The 25,881-nt window shown below is 45.1% G+C and overlaps 1 protein-coding gene across 4 annotated transcripts in view; it reads left to right on the top strand.

Annotated features, from left to right (window-relative positions):
* Nucleotides 1-25,881, top strand: part of LOC126248031 (tetratricopeptide repeat protein 39B-like) — a 332,375-nt gene that overhangs the window by 83,085 nt on the left and 223,409 nt on the right. Inside the window, exon 1 of one of the 4 annotated variants that reach the window (XM_049948638.1) lies at nucleotides 25,724-25,862. The exons of the other annotated variants lie outside the window; for them this stretch is intronic. The gene's annotated coding sequence lies outside the window, so the exon portion shown is untranslated. Of the gene's footprint in view, nucleotides 1-25,723; nucleotides 25,863-25,881 lie in introns of those variants that run through there. 4 annotated transcript variants of the gene reach the window in all.

Raw genomic sequence — 25,881 nt, 5'->3', positions numbered from 1 at the left:
GTTAACATGGCTGCGGGTGGTGCACCATTCCTTGTAGACACGTTGGACAGTCCGCGTTGATTCACCAAAAAATAGGACAACTTCATTCACGGCGTGTAATGGGCACGCCCGTATATGATAGCTTGTTTCTGCCTTCCTACGTCGGCCCTTCTTAATGCGCTGATGCCGTACAGCCGACTGACAGTTGTACACTACTTCGCTGTCATTACTAGCGTCAGCAGTTTAAGGTCCTATGACCACCTCGTGCCAGTTCTGCACTATCTACAGTGATAGAAAGTCACTAATCTGGACTTTTAAGGGGTGACTAACATTTTTTTTTCCGGTGAGTTTACGGTCTCATCACAACAATAAACCTACAGAAAGAATGGGAATTTGAGGGTGTCGACAAAATAGAGCACATGGACAAAATAACACGAATGCCATATTTTTACATCACATTCCGACAGGGTGTTCTAAGATGTATTTTTACTGCATTGGAGCAATCCTTTATTATTCCCTCTATTACGCTGAGGTGACAAAGGTCATGGAATACTTCGTAATGTGTCAGATATCCTTCCACCCGGTGTAGTTCAGCAGCTCGGCGTGGCATCGAACTAACAAGTCGTTGTAGTCCCCCTCAGAAACACTGAACCAAGCTGCCTCTATAGCCGTCCATAATTGCTAAAGTGTTGCCGGTGCAGGATTTCGTGCACAAACTAACCTCTCAGTTGCGTTCCATAAATGTTCAGTGGGTGGCCAAATCATTCGCTCCTATTCTCCACTGAGCGAGGTGGCGTAGTGGTTAGCACACTGGACTCGCATTCGGGAGGACGACGGTTCAAACCCGCGTCCGGCCATCCTGATTTAGGTTTTCCGCATTTTCCTAAGTCGCTCGAGGCAAATGCCGGGATGGTCCTTTGAAAGGGCACGGCCAACTTCCTTTCCCATCCTTCCCTAATCCGATGGGACTGATGACCTAGCTGTTTGTCCCCTCCCCCCAACCGACCAATCGTCTAATTCTCTAGAACGTTCTTCAAACCAAACCCCAACAACTGTGGCCCAGTACCATGGCGCACTGTCGTTCATAAAACTTCCATCGTTCTTTGGGAACATGAAGTCGATGAACGGCTGCAAATGGTCTCCAGGTAGCCAAACATAACCATTTCCCATCAGTGATCGGTTCGGTTGGACCAGAGGACCCAGTCTATTCCATCTACACACTCCCCGCGCCATTATGAAGCCAGCACCAGCATGCACAGTGTCTGGTTGACAACTTCGGCCCGTGGCTTCGTGGAGTCTTTGCCACACTCGAACCCTACCATCAGGTCTCTTCATCTGAAATCGGGAATCATCTGACCAGGCCACGGTGTTCCAATCGTCTAGGTTCGAATCAATATGGTCAGGAACCCAGGAGAGGCGCTGCAACCGATGTCTTGTTGTTAGCAAAGGCACTCGAGTCAGTTGTCTGCTGCCATAGCTCATCAACACCAAATTTCGCCGCACTGTCGTAACGGATACGTTCGTTGTACGTCCCACACTGATTTCTGCGGTTATTTCACGCGGTGTTGTTTGTTTGTTAGCACTGAGAACTTTACGCAAACGCCGCCGCTCTCGGTCGTTAAGTGAACGCTGTCGGTCACCGCCTTGTCCGTGGTGAGAGGTAATGCATTAAATTTGGTATTCTCGGCACACGATTGATACTGTGGGTCTCGGAATATTGAATTTCCGAAATGGAATGTCCCATGCGGCTATCTCCAACTGCAATTGCGCGTTTAGTCTGTTAGTTCCCATTGTCCGGCCATAATCACTTTGGAAACATTTTCACATGAATCGCATGAGTACAAATGGCAGCTTCGCCAGTACGTTTTGCACACGATACTACCGCCATCTGTATATGTGTATACCGCTATCTCGTGACCTCCGTGACCTACATTCTACATCTACATGGGTACTCTGCAAATCACACTCAAGGGCCTGGCAGAGTGTTCGTCGAACCACCTTCAAAATAATTCTCTCTTATTCCTCTCTCAAACAGAGCACCGATATCTTTTGTGCGACCTCTGATTTCCGCCGCCCGGTCTAGGGCGCTTTGCCACGGTTCGCGCGGCTCCCCCGGTCGGAGATTCGAGTCCTCCCTCGGGCATAGGTGTGTGTCTGTGTGTTGTCTTTAGTGTAAGTTAGTTTAAGTTAGATTATGTAGTGTGTAAGCCTAGGGACCGATGACCTCTGCAGTTTGGTCCCATAGGAACTTACCACAAATTTCCAAAAATCTCTGACTTCCCTTATTTCATTACGATGATAGTTTTTCCCTATGTAGATCGGCGTCAGCAAAATATTTTCACATTCGGAAGAGAAAGTTGGTGATTGGAATTTCTTGAAGAGATGCCGCTGCAACAGAAACGCCTTTGTTTTAGTGATGCCCATCCTGTGACACACCCTCCCCTATTTGTCGATAATACAGAACTTACTGCCTGTCTTTGAACTTTCTATTTGTACTCCGGTAATCCTACCTAGTAAGGAACCCACACCGCGCAGCTCTACTCCAAAAGGGGACGGAGAAGCATAGTGTAGGCAGTCTCTTTAGTAGAGCTGTTGCATCTTCTAAGTATTCTGCCAATAAAACGCAGTCTTTGTTTCGCCTTTCCCACAGCATTTTCTATGTGTAAAACCCGCGTAAGTACTGTGGTCCGCTAATACGTCTGTTATACACGTGACACTGTTGATTCACACCGATGTGGTACCAGACTGACTTCCAATGAAGACCCATTAATACAGATGCACCATCTAAATGGGCAACGACGGGAGGAGCAGTTATGATGCGGTTATCTAGTGTCAAAGCTATATACAAAATCAAAGGTGAAATTTCACCTATTAACCACAGTAGTTGGTTCAAATGGCTCTGAGCACTATGGGACTCAACATCTGACGTCATCAGTCCCCTAGAACTTAGAACTACTTAAACCTAACTAACCTAAGGTCATCACACACATCCATGCCAGAGGCAGGATTCGAACCTGCGACCGTAGCGGTCGCGCGGTTCCAGACTGTAGCGCCTACAACCGCTCGGCCACTCCGGCCGGCCCACAGTAGTTGATGTAAGAATAAACATGTCGATGAAGACAAGAGGGTAGGATTCCTTTATAAGAAAACTGTCTTGAAACCGTCTGCTGGCCTTAATTTCCGTATAAAACACAGCTTTCCAACGAAAGCGATGGAAACACCGTGATGTGAAACATGGTGTAAATTCTCTAACACTTTGAGGAGTCGTATCTTGTATTTTATTTGTCGCTAGGTTCTGTGGGCACGCGGAAATGAGTGGTTGCTAGTTTGGTCTCTAATCTGCAAATCTACACTCCTGGAAATTGAAATAAGAACACCGTGAATTCATTGTCCCAGGAAGGGGAAACTTTATTGACACATTCCTGGGGTCAGATACATCACATGATCACACTGACAGAACCACAGGCTAATAGACACAGGCAACAAAGCATACACAATGTCGGCACTAGTACAGTGTATATCCACCTTTCGCAGCAATGCAGGCTGCTATTCTCCCATGGAGACGATCGTAGAGATGCTGGATGTAGTCCTGTGGAACGGCTTGCCATGCCATTTCCACCTGGCGCCTCAGCTGGACCAGCGTTCGTGCTGGACGTGCAGACCGCGTGAGACGACGCTTCATCCAGTCCCAAACATGCTCAATGGGGGACAGATCCGGAGATCTTGCTGGCCAGGGTAGTTGACTTACACCTTCTAGAGCACGTTGGGTGGCACGGGATACATGCGGACGTGCATTGTCCTGTTGGAACAGCAAGTTCCCTTGCCGATCTAGGAATGGTAGAACGATGGGTTCGATGACGGTTTGGATGTACCGTGCACTATTCAGTGATCACCAGTGGTGTACGGCCAGTGTAGGAGATCGCTCCCCACACCATGATGCCGGGTGTTGGCCCTGTGTGCCTCGGTCGTATGCAGTCCTGATTGTGGCGCTCACCTGCACGGCGCCAAACACGCATACGACCATCATTGGCACCAAGGCAGAAGCGACTCTCATCGCTGAAGACGACACGTCTCCATTCGTCCCTCCATTCACGCCTGTCGCGACACCACTGGAGGCGGGCTGCACGATGTTGGGGCGTGAGCGGAAGACGGTCTAACGGTGTGCGGGACCGTAGCCCAGCTTCATGGAGACGGTTGCGAATGGTCCTCGCCGATACCCCAGGAGCAACAGTGTCCCTAATTTGCTGGGAAGTGGCGGTGCGGTCCCCTACGGCACTGCGTAGGATCCTACGGTCTTGGCGTGCATCCGTGCGTCGCTGCGGTTCGGTCCCAGGTCGACGGGCACGTGCACCTTCCGCCGACCACTGGCGACAACATCGATGTACTGTGGAGACCTCACGCCCCACGTGTTGAGCAATTCGGACGTACGTCCACCCGGCCTCCCGCATGCCCACTATACGCCCTCGCTCAAAGTCCGTCAACTGCACATACGGTTTACGTCCACGCTGTCGCGGCATGCTACCAGTGTTAAAGACTGCGATGGAGCTCCGTATGCCACGGCAAACTGGCTGACACTGACGGCGGCGGTGCACAAATGCTGCGCAGCTAGCGCCATTCGACGGCCAACACCGCGGTTCCTGGTGTGTCCGCTGTGCCGTGCGTGTGATCATTGCTTGTACAGCCCTCTCGCAGTGTCCGGAGCAAGTATGGTGGGTCTGACACACCGGTGTCAATGTGTTCTTTTTTCCATTTCCAGGAGTGTATTTTAGTGGCCATGCCCATGTATATTCAGCAGCATAGCTATTGTTTCCAGCAGGGGATTTTGGCTTCGAAGATCATAATGCGCCTATTCATTCGGATTTCAACGTAGACTGTCGGTTTTATTATAATGCACAGTCGAGATCGCAATTATTGTTCGATTACTATCCCAAATATCTAGTTTCGGCCCGTGGCGATTGTTAGATTCGACTTGGTGTTATACTGAAGTACACCTGAATATGGTACCTCTATTGCACACGGCAACATCAAGCTGGATGTCCAACACTGACTGAAAGTAGTTCTTTCTGTAGGTTATGCAGTAAAATTGCAATGTTGATTGCACGTAATAATAAAATGCTATTAAAGTGATCTTTCACTCTTATTCAGTCTCCAAAGTATCTGTTTAGTGACCATGACGATAAAAGAAAATGTATTCGTTGACCTCCGCCTTCGCTGGGTAAGAATATTATTGAGCTATTCTTGTCTGCATTAAGAGAAGAAAATAATTAGGAGTCAGTTATCGTACTTAGGAAACGCTTAAAGAATTGGATTACATTTTTCGCGAGCAGTGGTATAAAATCACATGACTAACATTCAGGATTTATTCGCATCGAGGAAGCCAACGTTGTCCTTACACCGCATTACGTGGGTCATCCTATTAGTTTGTCCAATCCCTGCAGCACGACGACAGTTAATCACGCGCCAGGGGAGATGATCCACCTTCAGTGTTGTATGTTTCATACATACGGTAGAACTCGACTCGCCAACCAAAATTCACGACCATTTATTCTGAATCCAACGAGGCATTTAAATGCCAGAATTGTTGTATAATACTTCAAAGGACAAGCGACTTTTGAGAACGGAAAAATGACCACACTGATACATCATGCTCGTTTCCTCATGGCTGCGTGAATTGTTTAGGAAATCTCGCAAGTTTTTTTATTTATTCCTGGAAGCAAAAAAAAAAGGGTCCAGGAGCTGAAGGATGTAACAAAAAATCTTCTGTTGAGGCACGGAAATGGCACTACAACCTCAGACATTATCGACATTGCTCGTGTCAGATATGAAGAAACGCTGAGCGAGATGATGCAGCGGTTGTCACTTTGCACTCTCGTACGGGAGGAACAGGACTGAAATCCCCGCCCAGATGCCCTCGCTTAGGTTTCCCGAAGTCCGTTGCTTGCGTTTAAATGGACGTTTCGTTTCCATCTTCATTGTTTCCCTATCAGACTTGGGGTGACGGGACACTAAACCGTAATTTTCGTCCCCTTTTCTTCTGAAGACGTCACTTGAAACAACGAACATCTCTCTACATAGACAGGATGTTTACACTCTTTTTAAGAAAATCTTGCAATGCTAGTATTCTTGTACCATTACCCTCCCTGGCAAACCTACTACATAAAATCAGCTATCAAATAGTAGAGAATCTATGCTCTCACAATTGACGGTACCGTCCCAGAGAAAGAGAGAAACACCTTTAGGAAACAATGTGCCAACATTTACGAAAAAGATAACTTCTAATTGCAGTGACAGAATGGCGCCAGTACCACGTCAGTAAATTTACAACACACGAAACGAATTGAATCTCTAGCATAGGCAATAGCTTTACGCGTTGTGTGCCCAGTAAGCTGATTCTTCTGTGTTCGACTGGCTACGCATACGATAGCATCAGGACAGGGCTATGAGAGTAACGCTCGTCTGTTTCAATGACGCATGCCTGTCCGTACCTCCGGCCACAACAGATCTTCTAGCAACTGCTGTAAAAATAAGAACTGCGGTGGGTGTTATGCTGTAACATTAGGTCATTCGCGTTATTGGTGTTTGAGGTCCATGGCTGTGCATGGGATTGCTTGAAGAAATACAGCAACCAGCCATTTTTTATGTAGCTTTATTTATGATTGATTTTGAACTTTTTACCCTTCTTCAGTTGGCGTAATAAATTGTATCATCGTCATTGTAACGTTTTTATCGACTGCAATTTGAACGCCGCAGCAGCGCTCTACTAGATATCGTTATCACATTTCTTGAGGTGGGTATTTACGTTTAATTAATCGGTAGGTGCACTTTGGTTTGTAATGTGTAGCCCCCTTTTCCGCTTTTGTGGCAGGTTACAAACGATTAGTTTCACTTTTGCAGCACAGCATTTGCCATTTGGGGTGTGTCGCATTGGTCGGCCACATAGCGACTGCTATGCTGCATCAATGAATTTAAGTATTTGAGCTATGCATATAAAGACAGAAAAAGGGGCTGCAAGTTATATAATGAAACAGCAGCTCATTGTGCAAAATTCAGTCGATAAAAACGATGTATTGGCGAAGATATAAATGTATTACGCCAACTGAAGATTGTGAAAGCCCGAAACACGTCTAGTCATAATAAAGCTATATAAAGAGTAACTGGTCTCTGTGTTTCTTCCAGTAACTCTGTGTAACATTTGATTTCTATCTCACAAAGTTCTGTAGAGAGGTTCTCACTGATCTAATATCACAACCGCCGTACCCATTCAGACTTGGAGTTTTAACACACATGACGTACTACGGCCCTCCGAGTCTGCCGTCTCTTTGCGTCAAGTTTGTCAAAGCCTTAGTTTTTCTCATTGTGGATACTGTCATGCACTTCAGTAGGCCCCTTCTGCAACAAGATCCGTATACGCCATGGATATTGCAGTCTGTTCTGCCATTGCAAACATTGCTCAACGGAAAGTATTAAAGAGACCCATTGAAGTAACAACTTTCTCGCTAGTATTAAATGAAAAACTCCCCGAAACGCATACCTATGATGGTTAATACGATGCTGCTCAACGAGTTGGCTGATCCCTAACACCAAAACAGCTTCAAGAAATGAGCGGATCATGCTATAATCATGACCTACCGTACTGGTGATGTACATGCCACAAAGTCGTTGTTCTATTGTAAGATTGTCCAGGGATTTAACAATCAGGGTTCTTTCTAGATTTAACGGGATTGAAAAGGGCAGGTACCTAAATTTAAAGGGAAAGGCTTCTGGTAATAAGCAGTAGGTTGTCAGTGCCAGTACCAAGCCAGATAACGATCTTACCTCAAGGTCACTGATAAGGGCTTCTGGTGTCAGTTTATACAATTGAGCTATATACACTGATGGAAAAAATTGCAACACCGAAAAAAATTAATGTTATTTCAGGAATACACATGTCTAGGTAACGTATTTAAGTGATGAACATTCCAAGATCACAGGTTAATGTAGGCATGAGATAACCCCTTGCAGACATGGAGTGCTGGTACGTTAATAACCGGTTTAACTGCCCGAATATTGAATGCAAACATGCAAACGTGCATGCATTGTGTTGTATTGTCATTTTGTGGGGTTTAGTTCCATTCCTGTTGCACTTGGTCGGTTGTGGATGACACTGGAGTTGTTGTCATATGTGCTCGACTGGAGACAGATCTGTGATCGAGCAGGCCAAGGCAACATGGCGAGACTCTGTAGAGCGGTCCTTTTGATAAACATCCCCTGGAATACTGTTCATGAACCGGTCGAATCACCAGATTGACATACAAATTTGCAGTCAGGGTGCGTGGGATAACCATGACAGTACTCTTGCTGTCATACGAAATCGCATCCCAGAGCATAGCTCCAAGTATAGGTGCAGTGTGTCCAGCACGCAGACAAGTAGGCAACACACGGTCATCACTGGTACCGTGGCAGAACCAGCTTTCGTCAGAAAACACAGCAGATCTCCACCTTGCCCTCCAATGAGCTTTCGATTGACACCACTGAAGTCGCAAATGGCAGTGGTTTGGTGTCAGTGGAATGCACGCTACAGGGCGTCTGTCTCTGAGCTGTCCTTGTAGTAATCGATTTGTAACAGTACGTTGCGTCACTGTGGTGCCAACTGCTGCTCAGATTGATGCTGCAGATGCAGTACGATGCGCCAGTGCCATTCGCCGAACACGATAGTCTTTCCTCTCGGTAGTGACACGTGCCCGTTTGGAACCCGGTCTTCTTGCGACCGTACATTCCCGTGACTACTGCTGCCGGCAATCGTGTATAGTGACTATATTCCTGCCAAGTCTTCCTGCGGTATCCCAGAAGGGACATCTAGCTTCATGTAACCCTATTACACGACCTCGTTCAAACTTAGTGCAGTGTTGACAATGGTGTCTATGTCGCCTTAAAGGCGTTCTTGACTAATACAACTCATCAAGTCCAATCTCGTAGGTACGTAACGCTCACGATCTCTGCAGCGTGTATTTAAAGTAAGCCTGATTTGCAGCCCCATAGCGGTGCTACTATTGCCGCTGTTTTGCAACTGGCAAGAAATTTGAATAGACGTCATCTTTCAGATGTAGAAACACGCCTACCAGCTTTCGTTTGTGTCGCACAACTCCTTCTTGGCATACGATTTTTTTCCGTGAGTGTACCTTCACCCCCCCCCCCCCAATCCCACTCCCCTCGCCCTAGAGAACTGATCAACGCCATCCAGGGGAACATTCACACTAACCACGCACCTTAGACAGTTGTGTGAGGTCATGACTTAGTAACTCGACACCAGTCACATGATATAAAATTGGTGGGAAACCCCTGCACGAAGAGGAGCACATTAAAATGGCGGGAAACCCCTCCACCCCCTTGGGCCCTTTATAAGTATCAGTCATGTAGGCCTCTTCTTTCGAGATCTGTTAATGATGGCGAGAGGTTCAGGTTTCTTATAACAAATTAATACGAACAATAATTCTGTAATGGCTGGAAATAATAAGTGATATAACAAATTATTCAATGGTTTACTATTATTAACGATTTCTTTTTTGGGATGAATATTTTTACAATAATGTTTTGATTGCTTAAGTTTTTTCTTTTGTTCACAAAATAATTTATTTCTGATGCCATACCCACAATGTTTTTTATACAATAATTTTTTACAATATTTTATTTGTAGTGTATTTACACAGCCGGGTTTCTTTACAAAGTAATTTTTTATTTTTCTCTAGACTTAAAACTGTCAGGTACATTACGCTAAAGCTAATGGAACTTAAATGCTAAGTTTCCCAGTTTGTTTCTATATACAGTATTTACTATTTCTTTCTGATCACATTTTTTTCCCTGAACCCTAGAAACTCCACAATCTCCAAACTATTCTCATAGTCTTTCATCAGGCTGACAATCTTATTGTCTTGTGGCGTTATTCCAAAACATTATTGGCCTTACATCCAGACATGTCGAATTCTTCGTAACTGTACTTAATGACTTTATGTGGATTGCGACCTTTCACCCAGTAGATGAAGCTGTCTGTATCCATATAAAGTCACTTGGGATGGACGAAGTTTGGCTTCGCAAACTGGACTGCACTGAAACCTTGGCCACCTCCACAGCAGCTAGTTCTCCATTGAAGATGGTGGCCTGCTTGAAATTTGGCCTATCGATGTAAGTTCTTGTGCCATGCTGCTTGAAGGAAATACTTCAGGTAATACTAGCAAGTTCCATCCCCTACCTGAGACATTGCTGGTGGTTTCTGGTTTGACTTGCATAACGCTCTTCGTTTGACTTGCATAACGCTCTTCGTTTCGAAGCGTTTTCAACAGCTTCGGGATGCAATCATTTCGCAGGACTAGGCGCTCCGGAAATAACGGCAAGTCACTGTTCACAACATGCAAATGGACAGGATGTGCCAGATATATCTCCCGAACATATCCCTCACCAGCATCCGTAACCACATCATGGATATTTTCTTTCAGTCTTGCGTGTTCCTTCTTCGATTTCCATTGGAACCCTCCAAATGGTAGGCTTTGTTGCAAGGTGTACCCGTAGAGGCTGTTTACACCCAGGTATCGGTTGTAACTTTTAGCGTCATGTGACCGGTACTACTACTACTCATTCGCGAGTTATTTGCATTGGCATATCTGTGCACGTACTGGCAAAGTCCCCCACGAATCCCGCGTTCGAAGAAGAGCAGCATGTCAACATCACTCAGCAGTACAATGCTGACATGGCTTCTCCTTAACATTGCGTCCCATGAAAACTCTGGGATGGTGAAGTAAAAGGCAAGATCGAGCATGTATTGCAAGTTCTCGAAAATGTCCGCAAACAGGTGTACATAGGTGTTCACATATAATCTAGCATATTCTCCTAAATCAGCGATGACAAACTCCTGCCAAACATTCACTACGTGCTCATACTGCGAATCCCTTATGGCAGAGCCTGTTAGTTTCCTGGAGGATGCAGTTACGCTGGGCAATGTTGTTTCATGGAGTCTCGCCATCGAATCCGAGTATTTATAAGGAAATACGCCCTTCTTCAAGCTGAAACCTTGCATCATCGCCACATATGACTCGAGTGATATGCATATCCCCTTAACACATCGTCTGGGGGCAAATTTATGAAGAGATGCGCACATGAAGCAAAGCATATCCAGGAAGCGGGGCGATATTCTTGGCATGAATCTCTTGGAAAACGAAATGTACTTTGCAGCGGTATCAGAAATGGCACTGACCTAATCACCCTTGAAACTGGCATCGTCCAAAACCTGAATGACAAAGTGCCCACCATACCTGCTCAAATTGTTAAAGAAGATGAGTATGTACCGTGGCAGTTGTTACCTCAAGTTGCATGCATTGTGAGTTAGATGCCAATGGTATCTATTTGGAGTTTCCGTTTCACTATCGAACAGCAGCCTAGAAATACGACAATCAGCTGCCTGCACGTACAAGACATCATTCTGTTGCAAGTCAGTCATGGAAAGTTGTTGCGATAAATCCCATCAACTACCCATTCAAGGTATTAGAGCTTAGCGAACAACTCTCTCGCATGATTATCCCCAGTGTATAACTCGAAATTGTTGCAACTGGAGTGATAGGAGCATACCATTTGATACGCTGCCGCATGCAACACATGTCGTTCTGTGAAGGTAGTCTGAGAGACAGTGGGGTCATCTTCACAATGAGCCATAGGAGCTATAAGGCACTCAAAGCCAGAGTATACAATGAAGGGTCATGGTTCCTGGTGGTGAGTGTTCGTAAACTTTAAGAACTTTGGATCCTCAGAAGACGTTTCTACAAGTACTGGTTCCTGGCTCAAGCAATCAATGAGGTGTCTTCAAAATACTCTCTCTTGGTAAAAACGTAGAGACATGTAAAGCAAAAATGTCTTGTACAGTGCCTTTTTACTCGTGTTGGGGGGGGGGGGTGGTATGTGGGCCATTTTTTTGATCCACACATAGTGTCGTTTCTTGCCCTCGAAGAACAGCAACAAATCTTCGCGTTTGGGTCCCTGACAGGCGAATTTTGAAAAGTACAAGGGTCCAACCACTTTATACTTGATATTTGGATTCTTTATTCTACATAGTGTGCTCATGGTCATCCTCTGACTTGCTATCATCATCATCATCATCGTTGTCGTCGTTCAGGGTGTGTACGTTAACTGAGTTATCAGGGTTTTGCCTGTCGAATTTTGGTAGGTGCTGGAGTTTTACAGGGAATAATATGTCTTTGAAGTTATAATTCCTGCAGACATTAGATCTATTGTAAGTACTCGGAAGCAGTGCATTTGTAGAGTAATTTCTATTACTAGTCAGAGTGACGATGCAAAGCAATATTCATCCCTATCATCTAGGCTCCGGATCAATGTTGACATGCTGCTCTGTTTCGAACGCGGAATGTGCGGCGGACTTCGGACTTTGCCAGTGCGCGCACAGGTTCGCTAAGTGCAAGAACACTTGAACGAGTGAGGAATCAGGCCATCTGACCATATATGTTATATCCTGTACCTGAATGTAATCGTTCTCTAAGTGTATGCCATGCAACAAAGCCTACCATTTGGAGGGCTCTGATGGATGTCCGCAGGGGAAAATCACCAGATGGAAGGAAAAGATCCATGATGTGTCTGTGGATGCTGGGGAGGGATATGTTCTGTAGGTAGAACTAGCATATCCCGCCCATTTCCATGATGCGCACACCGACTTGCCGTTGTCCAGTGTGTCCAGTCCCACGATATGGTTCCATCCCGAAGCTGTTGACAGCGATATATTCTGCACTACAGAAACCTCCAACAATGTTTCATATTGGGGATAGAACTTGTTAATATCACTCGCAGCATCTTCAAGCAGCTTTGCTAGTTAAAGGAGTGCATAGATTTAAACACTACTGGGGGCCGAACCGCACAATAACCCTGGGTTCGGTGTGGGGCGGTGGTGGGGTGAGTGGACTGCTGTAGCCTGTTGTGGGGTTGTGAACCACTGAGGGCTACGGCGGGGACGAAACCTCTCCGTCGATTCTGGGTCCCCAGTACAATTCAATACATTACTGACCATCTGGTGCATATTGAATTCATAGTTCAAATGCATTCCCGCTCGCTTATGCGCAGCATTCGAGTTGCAAAGAAGCGTAAGTCACTACTGACCGCACATACTCTCTAGTCTATCGGAATGAGGATACTGCACGGTCCAGTCACATTAACGTGACCACCTGTCAACAGCCTGAATAACCACATTTTGTGACGAGGACGTTCAGAAAGACTGTCAATGAGGTTCCGAAAGGTGCCGACAGAGATACAGAGCCATCGAGACTCCAGTGACGTAGTCAGCTGTGCTAGGTTGTAAATAGTATGCGAGCAGCTCCAATCTCTGTGTCAACAATGTAACGCCGTCTCCATAAAAAATGGTCCAAGAAGATGCATTATTACGAAAACAAAATACGGTGAAATGACTGCAGTGGGCACAGCAACATAAGACCTGGGGCGTGAAGCAGTGGTCCAAGGTTTTATTCACGGGCGAATTGAAGTTTGAAGTATTGAAAGCCATGGTCCAACCTTTGTTCGTTGACTACGTGGAACGCATAAAGTGTCAGTGTGTGACGTCAATGATGAAGCATAGTGAAGGATCGGTCATGATGTGGGGATGTTTTGTGAGTGATAAAGTCGGTATTCCATTGAGAATTAATGGAACGTTAACGAAGGAAGGATATTACAGGATACTGATTAACAGTGCAGTTCCATCTGGCAACATACCTATTGGTCGTGGTTTTGCTCTTCAGCAGGAAAATGATCTCAAACATGCTTCTAAATTGTTCAGATGGTATGTCAGTACAAAACAGAAATGTGACACTGAAAAATAAGATCTGGCTAAGTCAATCGCCTGGCTTTAATACCCTTGAACTCTTACGGGATGAACTTGACAGGGATGTAAGAAAACTGAGGTCATCTAATGTTGAGATCTACGGAATAAGTTACATATTTGTTGGACTGCAATATCTGCAAATACACAACAAAACCTTATTTCCAGAATGCCAAGAATTTGTGCAACTGTTCTGAGGCAAAGGGTGGATACTTTGAAGAGGCTAAAATCTAAACTATATTGTACTGTACTTAATGATAGACAGAGAAAATATATTTTTTGGTGGTCGGTTTAGTTTTTCGCAACAAGTGCGAACTTTTCGAATTAGTTAACTTAGAGGAGGGAATCAGGATGGAACTCTTCAAATCAGTTAGGATAGAAGAAGGAATCAGTTATAAGGCTAATACAGCAATAACGACAACAGATGCTGAAAAGAAATTTACGAAAGACAGGAAAACAATTGTTTAGCAAGTGCGAAAAGAAACAGGTTGCACATTATCTGAGCAGTCGACGTCATACATTCATTTCTGAGGACGAAGACATGGAGTATCAATGAATAAAATCAGAAATAGTGTGCAATATGCTTTAGAGATGCATGTGCGAGCAACGATGGATGGGAACAACCCGCCGTGGTTCAATAGTTGTTACAAAGTTCCTACAAAAGCGTCGAGAGTTTAATGACGCATTTCAGCAAAGTAAAAGCCTTTAAGCCAAAAGTAAAATGGTCAGTGCGAGAAACGTTCACTCAAACGTCCTGGTTGTAAATGAAGTTAACGGAAGATTACAGACGGATGGCCGAAATAGTGAATTCAGTATTTCGAAATTTTCCCTATGTAAGGTCGTAATATGATTGCTCCTCTGAAATACTGCACGAATATCGAAATGACAGATACTGTGGTAAATGATCATTTAATCGAAAATCAGCTAAAATCGCTCAGACGAATAACAACGCGACTTAATGAGATACGTTTATGATTCTTTACAGATGTGAAAATATCCACTCTCCTTGTACCAGTGAATTATCGTAGTCGCTGGAACTGTGAAGGGCTCCAAGAAATTGGAAAAAAAGGCGAAGCCATTCACATTTGCAAGAAAGGTCGTTGAACAGACACACATAATTTTAGGTGTGCTTCGGTAACGTAAATATTAGGGTCATTCAAAAAGGAACGAGCCGGAGGCTGTAAAATGAAAACCGCTGAAAGGGTCGTACGGTATTGCCGACGGAAGGGGCTGCAATGTCGCTTTAAGAACGCTGAGGCTCCAAACTCGCCGCTAGAGGGACACGGGGAACACAGACGTGCGTTTCGTTACAGTGGAAGGAGTGCGGGAAACGATTATTCATCGAAGAATGGCACGAGTGCACAGAGAGTACTGTCCGTTGCAATTCCGACGCTCAGTCCGACCTCCGGGGCAATGGCTGCCATTGCAACTCACCGGTCTTCAATAACGGGGGCATCTACCTGCTGGGAAATGATACTGGTAATGCAGTGTGGCGTTCCAGTTCGTGCGTCGTATGCCAACGGCATCCGTCTTTGCTCGAATCGCGTGTACCACGCCTCGACCGTTGCAAAGGACGTGCAGCGTACTTCGTACTCTCGTGCCATTCCTTAATGAATTCCCGTCTCCCGCAGAAGACGCACTACACCTCGTCGCTCTCGTTTTGAAGCCTCCATATCTCTGTTTTGAACAGTAATGATGTAACTTCCCGGATCCTCCCGAAATCATCTGAAGATGAACCTGAAAGGGTTCGAAAACCGGTTCATGTAATAAAGCATTATTATTGAAAAAAAGTGACTGGTTGCAGTTGTGTATAACTTATTTACTTTTTTATATTGCGATTTTTTTCTGTCAATGTATTTGGAAGACTGCTTGCCGGCTTTCAAAGACTATGCTGTTCGTATGCGGTTTTCGTTCTTTCTCCTTGTTAGCTCCAACCACAAATGATGTCAAGGAGGCGTTACACTACGTGACCGGTGTAATCGAGCATACAGAAAAGAAAGTTTTTACTTAAGTAGTACTCAATCTATGTTAACGTTTAAATAACATGTTAATTGTAATGTTATGCAAGAATGAAACGTGGTATTAAATACATTGTAATGAGAGTAACCAGTTACGTTGCGTGGCGATACTTACTGACATAATAACTGAGTAGCCGAAATATGACGCGGCAAATAAAATATATTAGCGGAACAGGGACGCTTGAGGAATCATTCTAGCGACGATGCTTGCCGCAAATGGGGAAATCCACTGAAGTAAACCACTTTGACAAAGAGCAGGTTGTTACGACCCGGCGCCTGGGAAGATGTACATCTAGATAGATGCTCCGCAAGCCGCTGTACAGCGTGTGGCGAATGGTACTCTGTACCACCACTTTTCAATTCATTTCCTAATAATAATTTATCACAAAAATGTTCAAATGTGTGTCATTTCCTAAGGGACCAAACTGCTTAGGTCATCGGTCCCTAGACTTACACACTACTGAAACTAACTTATGCTAAGAACAACACACACACCCGTGCCCAAAGGAGGACTCGAACCTCCGGAGGATGGGGAATAATTTATCATTTTACTGGTTGTACAGCTCCTTGGCTGTGGATTATATTAGTTAAGAAATACAGCAACGAGTCAGTTTTTATGTATTTTTTTTAATACGCTTTTCAGGCTTTCGCCCACCTTCAGTTAGCGTAATACATTTTGGACTCTTCAATCAGTACACCATTACAACATCTACAAAAAATTGCATGATACAGCTACCGTGTGCAATATAACAATTTTATTTATCTACTACACTTCGCGAATGGTACACGTGTACAATAGGGCAGCTGCAGCAGCCAACATGTTGTCAATGTACTGACTGAAAATTCCAATACATATTACGTTGGCTAAAGATTGGTGAAAGCCCGAAACGCGTGTTAGCTTAAGTAAAAATACATAAAAATGGCTGGTTGCTGTATTTCTTAAAGTAGTATATCCTTTCCTGATATATTCGCAAATAGAGAGAAGGAAAAACGACTAACTGTATGCCTCCATATGAGCCGTAATCCTTACGTGAAATTACTGGCTGCCGTAAACTGCTGTACCTCTTCCATTACTGCAGCTGCCGTAGGGACCACATTCGGCAGTCCATCGTACCTCTTACGTGCGACTCTTTCCTATTGAATTTCCGCAATGCACCGGCATTCTGTTGTTGCGTCATCCTTTACCAGAAAAGTTTGGTACGTGCCTTCGGCGACTCCTTACATCAAATGTGAGATTTCTCGGCTTCAGTCATATGCGAATTCGAAATGTTCCAAGGCACGAAACATTCTGTACGTACACCTATGTTGTTTCGCCGTGACGTTAGGCCGTGCTCTTCGGTTGTTCTTCTGCTAGCAGACTTGCTGTTGATTGTTTCCAAATGCTTCCTTCAGTTCTGCCTGGAATTTGTTCCAGCTATCGAGTTGTAGAACCATTGCTGTCCAAGTAAAAGTACACATTTACGAAACACATCTCATCCCACTTGCTGTAGTTGGCGACTCGGTCGAATCCTTTGAGCCATTTCGTCGGTTCCTGACCGGCATCTCCATAAAACACTGATTGATGCCTGATGTGCAGCTGACTTTCTGCATCCGTGTTCCGATCGTACAGATCAGGGAACGATGTGCTGCTTGTATTCCAGTTCGTGTCCATGTAGGCGACGGATTTTACGTTTCCTTATTGGAGCCACGGTGATGTAAATGTTTTGAGGTACCTGGCGTGTCCATCAATGTCTCACGATACCACAATCAAATCATAATCCGAAGCCAGGGTTGTCAATGAGGTACAACACTTACAACTGAAAGCACGTTTATTACTAACACCATCGCACAGACAGAACAAGACTGGCCTCCTGGACAGAAAGTGCAGCTATTTATAAAAACACCGAATATTTCAGAATATAGATCGTTACAAACATCAGATATTTCAGGAAACGTCCACAAATGATAAATGCTAAATAACAAATAATTGCTGGTGGTCAGGTCTGAACAGACGACCCGCAACTCGCCGGCCAGCGACGCTAACCATTACGCAGCACTGATGCGCCACAGCTTGCAACTAGTTGTTTTGTAAGATTTCTAGGTTTGTTTGTTAAGTATTTGTAATAGAACGAGTTAGTCGTGCGAAATGTCTTAAGTTTTGTAAGGCAATAGTGTTAAAAACGCTGTATCAGTTACACGTTGTTCTAGGTTATTGGATGATGAGCACATGCATTTACAGAAAAAATATGTCCAGTCACATTACTGTGATCACCTGTTAGAAACCTGAATAACTCCATTCTGAAATTGAGTGCTTATGGGATATCGTTCAGTTATGTGACTGGATTCATGATTTCCTGTCAGAGAGATCACACTTCGTACTAAATGACGGAAAGTCATCGCGTAAAACAGAACTGATTTCTGGCGATCCCCAAGGTAGTGTTATAGGCCCTTTGCTGTTCCATATCTATATAAACGATTTATGAGACTATCTGAGCAGCCTTCTTAGGTTGTACGCAGATTGTGCTATCGCTTATCGACTAGTCAAGTCATCAGAAGATCAAAGCGATTTAGAAAAGATATGTATGCTGCAAAAATTGGCAGTTGACCGTAAATAACGAAAAGTGTGAGCTCATCCAAATGAGTGCTAAGAGGATTCTGTGAAACTTCGATTACACGATAAATCAGTCGAACCTCAAGGCTGTAAACACAACTAATTACCTAGGAATTACAATTACGAACAACTTAAATTGGAAGAAACACATAGAAAATGTTGCGGGGAAGGCTAACCAAAGACTGCGTTTTATAGACAGGACACTTAGAAAGATCTACTAAAGAGACTGCCTACACTACACTTGTCCGTCCTCATTTCAGATTACTGGTGCTCTATATCGGATCCTTACTCGATAAGATTAACGGAGTACATCGAGAAAGTGTCTATCACTGAAATGATACACGATTCTGGGTAGACACCATTAAAACAAAGGCTTTTTTCGTTATGGCGGAATCTTCTCACGAAATTTCAGTCACCAACTTTCTCCTCCGCATGCGAAAATATTTTGTTGACGCCGACCTACATAGGGAGAAACGATCATCATAATACAATAAGGGAAATCAGATCTCGCACGGAAAGATATAGGTGTTCGTTCTTTTATTGCGCTGTACGAGATTGGAATAATACAGAATTATTGTTGCGTTGGTAAAGTACCGGAACTTCAAGCGCTGATAGAAAGCAGCGAAGCTGAAATCGTTATAGGTACAGAGAGCTGGCTTAAGCCAGAGATAAATTCTGCCGAAATTTTTACAAAGGTACAGACGGTGTTTAGGAAGGATAGATTGCATGCAACCGGCGGTGGAGTGTTCGTCGCTGTTAGTAGTAGTTTATCCTGTAGTGAAGTAGAAGTGGATAGTTCCTGTGAATTATTATGGGTGGAGGTTACACTCAACAACCGAGCTGGGTTAATAATTGACTCCTTTTACCGACCTCCCGACTCAGCAGCGTTAGTGGCAGAACAACTGAGAGAAAACTTGGAATACATTTCACATAAATTTCCTCAGCATGTTATAGTCTTAGGTGGAGATTTCAATTTACCAGATATAGACTGGGACACTCAGATGTTTAGGACGGGTGGTAGGGACAGAGCATCGAGTGACATTATACTGAGTGCACTATCCGAAAATTACCTCGAGCAATTAAACAGAGAACCGACTCGTGGAGATAACATCTTGGACCTACTGATAACAAATAGACCCGAACTTTTCGACTCCGTAAGTGCAGAACAGGGAATCAGTGATCATAAGGCCGTTGTAGCATCCATGAATATGGAAGTTAATAGGAATATAAAAAAAGGGAGGAAGGTTTATCTGTTTAGCAAGAGTAATAGAAGGCAGATTTCAGACTACCTAACAGATCAAAACGAAAATTTCTGTTCCGACACTGACAATGTTGAGTGTTTATGGAAAAAGTTCAAGGCAATCGTAAAATGCGTTTTAGACAGGTACGTGCCGAGTAAAACTGTGAGGGACGGGAAAAACCCACCGTGGTATAACAACAAAGTTAGGAAACTACTGCGAAAGCAAAGAGAGCTTCACTCCAAGTTTAAACGCAGCCAAAACCTCTCAGACAAACAGAAGCTAAGCGATGTCAAAGTTAGCGTAAGGAGGGCTATGCGAGAAGCGTTCAGTGAATTCGAAAGTAAAATTCTATGTACAGACTTGACAGAAAATCCTAGGAAGTTCTGGTCTTACGTTAAATCAGTAAGTGGCTCGAAACAGCATATCCAGACACTCCGGGATGATGATGGCATTGAAACAGAGGACGACACGCGTAAAGCTGAAATACTAAACACCTTTTTCCAAAGCTGTTTCACAGAGGAAGACCGCACTGCAGTTCCTTCTCTAAATCCTCGCACAAACGAAAAAATGGCTGACATCGAAATAAGTGTCCAAGGAATAGAAAAGCAACTGAAATCACTCAACAGAGGAAAGTTCACTGGACCTGACGGGATACCAATTCGATTCTACACAGAGTACGCGAAAGAACTTGCCCCCCTTCTAACAGCCGTGTACCGCAAGTCTCTAGAGGAACGGAGGGTTCCAAATGATTGGAAAAGAGCACAGGTAGTCCCAGTCTTCAAGAAGGGTCGTCGAGCAGATGCGCAAAACTATAGACCTATATCTCTGACGTCGATCTGTTGTAGAATTTTAGAACATGTTTTTTGCTCTAGTATCATGTCGTTTTTGGAAACCCAGAATCTACTATGTAGGAATCAACATGGATTCCGGAAACAGCGATCGTGTGAGACCCAACTCGCGTTATTTGTTCATGAGGCCCAGAAAATATTAGATACAGGCTCCCAGGTAGATGCTATTTTTCTTGACTTCCAGAAGGCGTTCGATACAGTTCCGCACTGTCGCCTGATAAACAAAGTAAGAGCCTACGGAATATCAGACCAGCTGTGTGGCTGGATTGAGGAATTTTTAGCAAACAGAACACAGCATGTTGTTATCAATGGAGAGACATCTACAGACGTGAAAATAACCTCTGGCGTGCCACAGGGGAGTGTTATGGGACCATTGCTTTTCACAATATATATAAATGACCTAGTAGATAGTGTCGGAAGTTCCATGCGGCTTTTCGCGGATGATGCTGTAGTATACAGAGAAGTTGCAGCATTAGAAAATTGTAGCGAAATGCAGGAAGATCTGCAGCGGATAGGCACTTGGTGCAGGGAGTGGCAACTGTCCCTTAACATAGACAAATGTAATGTATTGCGAATACATAGAAAGAAGGATCCTTTATTGTATGATTATATGATAGCGGAACAAACACTGGTAGCAGTTACTTCTGTAAAATATCTGGGAGTATGCGTGCGGAACGATTTGAAGTGGAATGATCATATAAAATTAATTGTTGGTAAGGCGGGTGCCAGGTTGAGATTCATTGGGAGAGTGCTTAGAAAATGTAGTCCATCAACAAAGGAGGTGGCTTACAAAACACTCGTTCGACCTATACTTGAGTATTGCTCATCAGTGTGGGATCCGTACCAGATCGGGTTGACGGAGGAGATAGAGAAGATCCAAAGAAGAGCGGCGCGTTTCGTCACAGGGTTATTTGGTAACCGTGATAGCGTTACGGAGATGTTTAGCAAACTCAAGTGGCAGACTCTGGAAGAGAGGCGCTCTGCATCGCGGTGTAGCTTGCTCGCCAGGTTTCGAGAGGGTGCGTTTCTGGATGAGGTATCGAGTATATTGCTTCCCCCTACTTATACCTCCCGAGGAGATCACGAATGTAAAATTAGAGAGATTAGAGCGCGCACGGAGGCTTTCAGACAGTCGTTCTTCCCGCGAACCATACGCGACTGGAACAGGAAAGGGAGGTAATGACAGTGGCACGTAAAGTGCCCTCCGCCACACACCGTTGGGTGGCTTGCGGAGTATGAATGTAGATGTAGATGTAGATTGTTAAGGTGGTTCGATGAACCCTCTGCCAGGCTTTAAATGTGATTTGCAGAGCATCCATGTAGATGTAAACGCAGCACGGACCACTGAGAGACGTGAATGAGGTTGTAAAGGGTACCGGCAGGAATGTGGAGTGAACAGCCCGAGCGAGGTTGTCCCACTAATTCTCGATTAGGTTTATTAGTACAGTAACGTGAAACCGCTGCTCTTCGAGCCACGCACGTAGACCACGAGCTGTGAGACACGTTGCATTGTCCTGCTGGTAGAAGCCAGCGTACCTAGGAGAAACAAACTGCATGTAGCGGTGGACGTGGTCCCTAAAGATAGATGCAGTCTTGTGTTGATACACTGTGTCTTCAATAATGACGTGATCACCCAGCGATTGTCAGAAAACATTACACAGAACATAAACGCTCCTTCCCCTAGCCTGGACCCTTCCGACGATTGTTGCAGCGTGTTCGATTCTTCCGATGGAGTATAAAACGTAATTCATCTGCAAATTCCACTTGTCGCCAATCAGTGGACGTGTGGGTGCTGTACTGGCGTGAAAATTCCAGCTTTCGTCGCCGATGAAAAGCAGGTGGGTGCGTGAACCAGGCTCCTGTTGCGGAGGCCCGTACATAGCAACGGTCGTCGAGGGACACTGTTGCCATCCTCTTGCTCAACAGCTGCCGCAGCCGTCGTTCACTCCTCTAAATTATGACCGCGTTTTACTTTTTACCCATCGTGACAGTATAGTGAAGGACTTTTAATCTTTAGTTTGGTAGCTTCCGTTCTCTCTACGGCTTATTTTGTGGAACTTTCTCCAAGAGGAAGACCTTGTTCTTAGCTCTCTTTCCTTCCTTCGATTGGACTTAGTGTAGTCGCTTTTAACTCATTTTTCGTGTTCTATGGTTCTGACACGGGCGAATTTGACCTTAGTTGGTTTTGCAATTATAAAACAAAATTTATAAAACCCTGCCAATTATGGCCCGTGGTGCACAATAGTGACCAAGGCGCCGGTTTTGGTTCAAAATGGTTCAAATGGCTCTGAGCACTATGGGACTCAACTGCTGAGGTCATAAGTCCCCTAGAACTTAGAACTACTTAAACCTAACTAACCTAAGGACATCACACACATCCATGCCCGAGGCAGGATTCGAACCTGCGACCGTAGCGGTCGCGCGGTTCCAGAGTGTAGCGCCAGAACCGCTCGGCCACCAGCGGCCGGCACGCCGGTTTTGGATAGCGCCAGCTTGTCATGTACTGTATACTTTAACCACGGCGTCACGCGAAAAGTTTACAAACTTAGCCGTTTCGGAAATGCTTCAACCCTTGGGCCGCAAGCCGACGGTCGTGCCCTCTCGGACGTCAAATAAATCGCTCTGTTCCCGCATTACGATAGTGAAGCACTGTTTTCTGCGTCCCGCGACACGATTTATATACCCTCCACTGCTTGTTCTGCCACCTGGCGTCTGTGAGTGTTTACTGCACGGTGACGTCGAACGTGGCGGTGGTCGCATTAATACGATCGGACCGTGTCAAAGACTCTCCCAATTGATAGGCCCCATGTGGTGTCAGATATCTGGTCATGGTGCAAATTGTGTGTTCTTTGCCTGTCAGTTGATTTATGATTATGATTAAAATTGCTGTATACTCGTAAGCAGGTGCTATGAAATTGCATCGAAACAGATGAAACTGTTCAGGGACCACTAGCACATAGCGCACACGAAACATCAGACTCTTCTAAATGCAGACATTCCTTATCGTCGTGTAACGGTTTGTCACTTTTCGAAGCGTTTCGCCCCAAATCGGAATGTTTTGTCCGCTTTATGTTTCCGCTTTGCCGCTGCCATCTTTGTCAGGAATCACTGTTGAGATGTCTGAGCAACAGCGACTAAATCTTCTGAGTTTCAGCACGCTTTGCGTGTCAACCAACTATTACGAGAAGTATTTAGACTTTCCTGAGGAATATAAGTACACAGATCTTGTCATTTGATCGTGCTCGTTTAACATGTGAAACGCTGATACGCGGTAAGCACGCTACAGCGCTTTTCCATAACCCTTTTCCCTGTTAGTTATGGCAGCAGCTTCTTGAGTATGCCCAGTAGTTTCTGTTTAACGTTGCTGTTATTCCGTCCAACTGTTTTGGACGACTCCCAGCACGCTCGCGCGGTACAGTCCCCTTGATTCAAGTCTCAAGCCTCCAGACCGTTCCAGGTAGGGTCTTCCGTGGACGTTTCTTTACCCATTCTTTACCTAGTTAGCACTCACAATAAATATTTAACGCTAAGAAGTGAACTGAGGTGAAAGGTTCATGGGATACCTCCTAATATCGTGCCGGATCTCCTTTTGCCCAGTGTAGTACAGCTACTCGACGTGGCTTGAAGTGAACGAGACGTTGGAAACTTCCTGCAGAAATACTAAACCATGCTGCCCATAATTGCGAATGTGCTGCCGGTACAGGATTTTGTGTACGAACTGACCTCTCGATTATGACCCATAAATGTTCGATGGGGTTCATGTCGGGCGATCTGGGTGGCCAAACCGTTCGCTCAAATTGTCCAAAATGTTCTTCAAACCAATTGGGAACAATTGTGGCCCGTTGACATGGCCCATTGTCATCCATAAAAATTCCATCGTTGGGAATATGAAGTCCATGAACGGCTGCATGGCCGGCAGGTGTGGACGAGCGTTTCTAGGCGCTTCAGTCTGGAACTGCGCGACCGCTACGGTCGCAGGTTCGAATCCTGCCTCGGGCATGGATGTGTGTGATGTCCTTAGGTTAGTTAGGTTTAAGTAGTTCTAAGTTCTAGGGGACTGATGACCTCAGATGTTAAGTCCCATAGTGCTCAGAGCCATTTGAACCATTTTTGAATGGCTGCAAATGGTCTCAATATAAACCGAACATACCCATTTCCAGGCAATGATCCATGTATACACAGACGACACTATTATGGAGCTACCATCAGTTTGCACAGTGCCTTGTTGACAACTTGGGTCCATGGCTTCGTGGGGTTTGCGCCACACTCGACCCCTACCCTCAGCTCTAACTGAAATCTGGCATCAGCTGTTCGGGCCACGGTTTTCTAGTCGTCTAGGGTCAAACAGAAATGGCCATAAGAACAGGAGAGGTGCTGCGGGCGATTTCGTGCTGTTAGGAAAGGTATTCGCGTCGGTCGTCTGCTGCCATACCCCATTAACAACAGATTTCGCCGTACGTCCCACACTGACTCCTGCGATTATTTCACGCAGTGTTGCTTGTCTGTTAGCAGTGACAACTGTATGCAAACGCCGCTGCTCTCGGTCGTTAAATGAAGGCCGGTGTCCACGCTTTGTCCGCGGTGAGAGACAATGCCTGAAATGTGGTGTTCTCGGCACACTCTTGACGCTGTGGGTCTCGGAATATTGAATTTCCTAATTATTTCCGAAATGGAATGTCCCATGCCTCTAGCTCTACCATTCCGCGTTCAGAATTTGTTAATTCCCGTCGTGTGGTCACAACCACGTCGGAAACCTTTTCACATGAATCACCTGAGTGCAAATGACAACTCCGCCAATGCACTGCCCTTTTATACCTTGTGTACGTGATACTACCGCCGTCTGTATATTGCGTATCTCTATCCCTGGCTTTTGTCACCTCATTCTATGTGCATGTACGAATACTAAAGATTGCGAAAATGATGGGAGTGTATAATACTCTCACAGGAGTGTAAAATAATCTCACTCACATGACAGCGACAAAACTACACCAGTACTAGAAAGAACTTGACGTGAGGAGACAGTCTCGCCATTAGAGACATTCCGGCTGGCTGACGTGTCCCCTCACATCCCCCACTCTTCCTCACATCAGTGAAACGCGCCTCTGCGCGCACACGCACGTATTTTGATCATCGCGCGACGAATGTATCCTTCCGCGAAGCAAGCGGACTTGCGCGTAAAATGTGTGCGTGCCTTCCATGCCCAGCCGCGCGTAGTAAGAAGACGGTGAGTTCCAGGCCGTTTCACTTGCTACACGTCAAGGTACGGGAGCGTGCAGAGTTCGTCTGGCCGCGAGAAAGCGCCTTTTTCCAGATACTTCAATTACTCAGTACTGTACTTCGCTGAAGGTAAGTGCGAGGTTAACAA

The sequence above is a fragment of the Schistocerca nitens genome, chromosome 3 (genome assembly GCF_023898315.1).
Source record: "Schistocerca nitens isolate TAMUIC-IGC-003100 chromosome 3, iqSchNite1.1, whole genome shotgun sequence".
NCBI lineage: Eukaryota > Metazoa > Arthropoda > Insecta > Orthoptera > Acrididae > Schistocerca > Schistocerca nitens.
The sequence above is the reverse complement of the archived record's forward strand: the minus strand, read 5'-3'. Positions and strand labels throughout refer to the sequence as shown.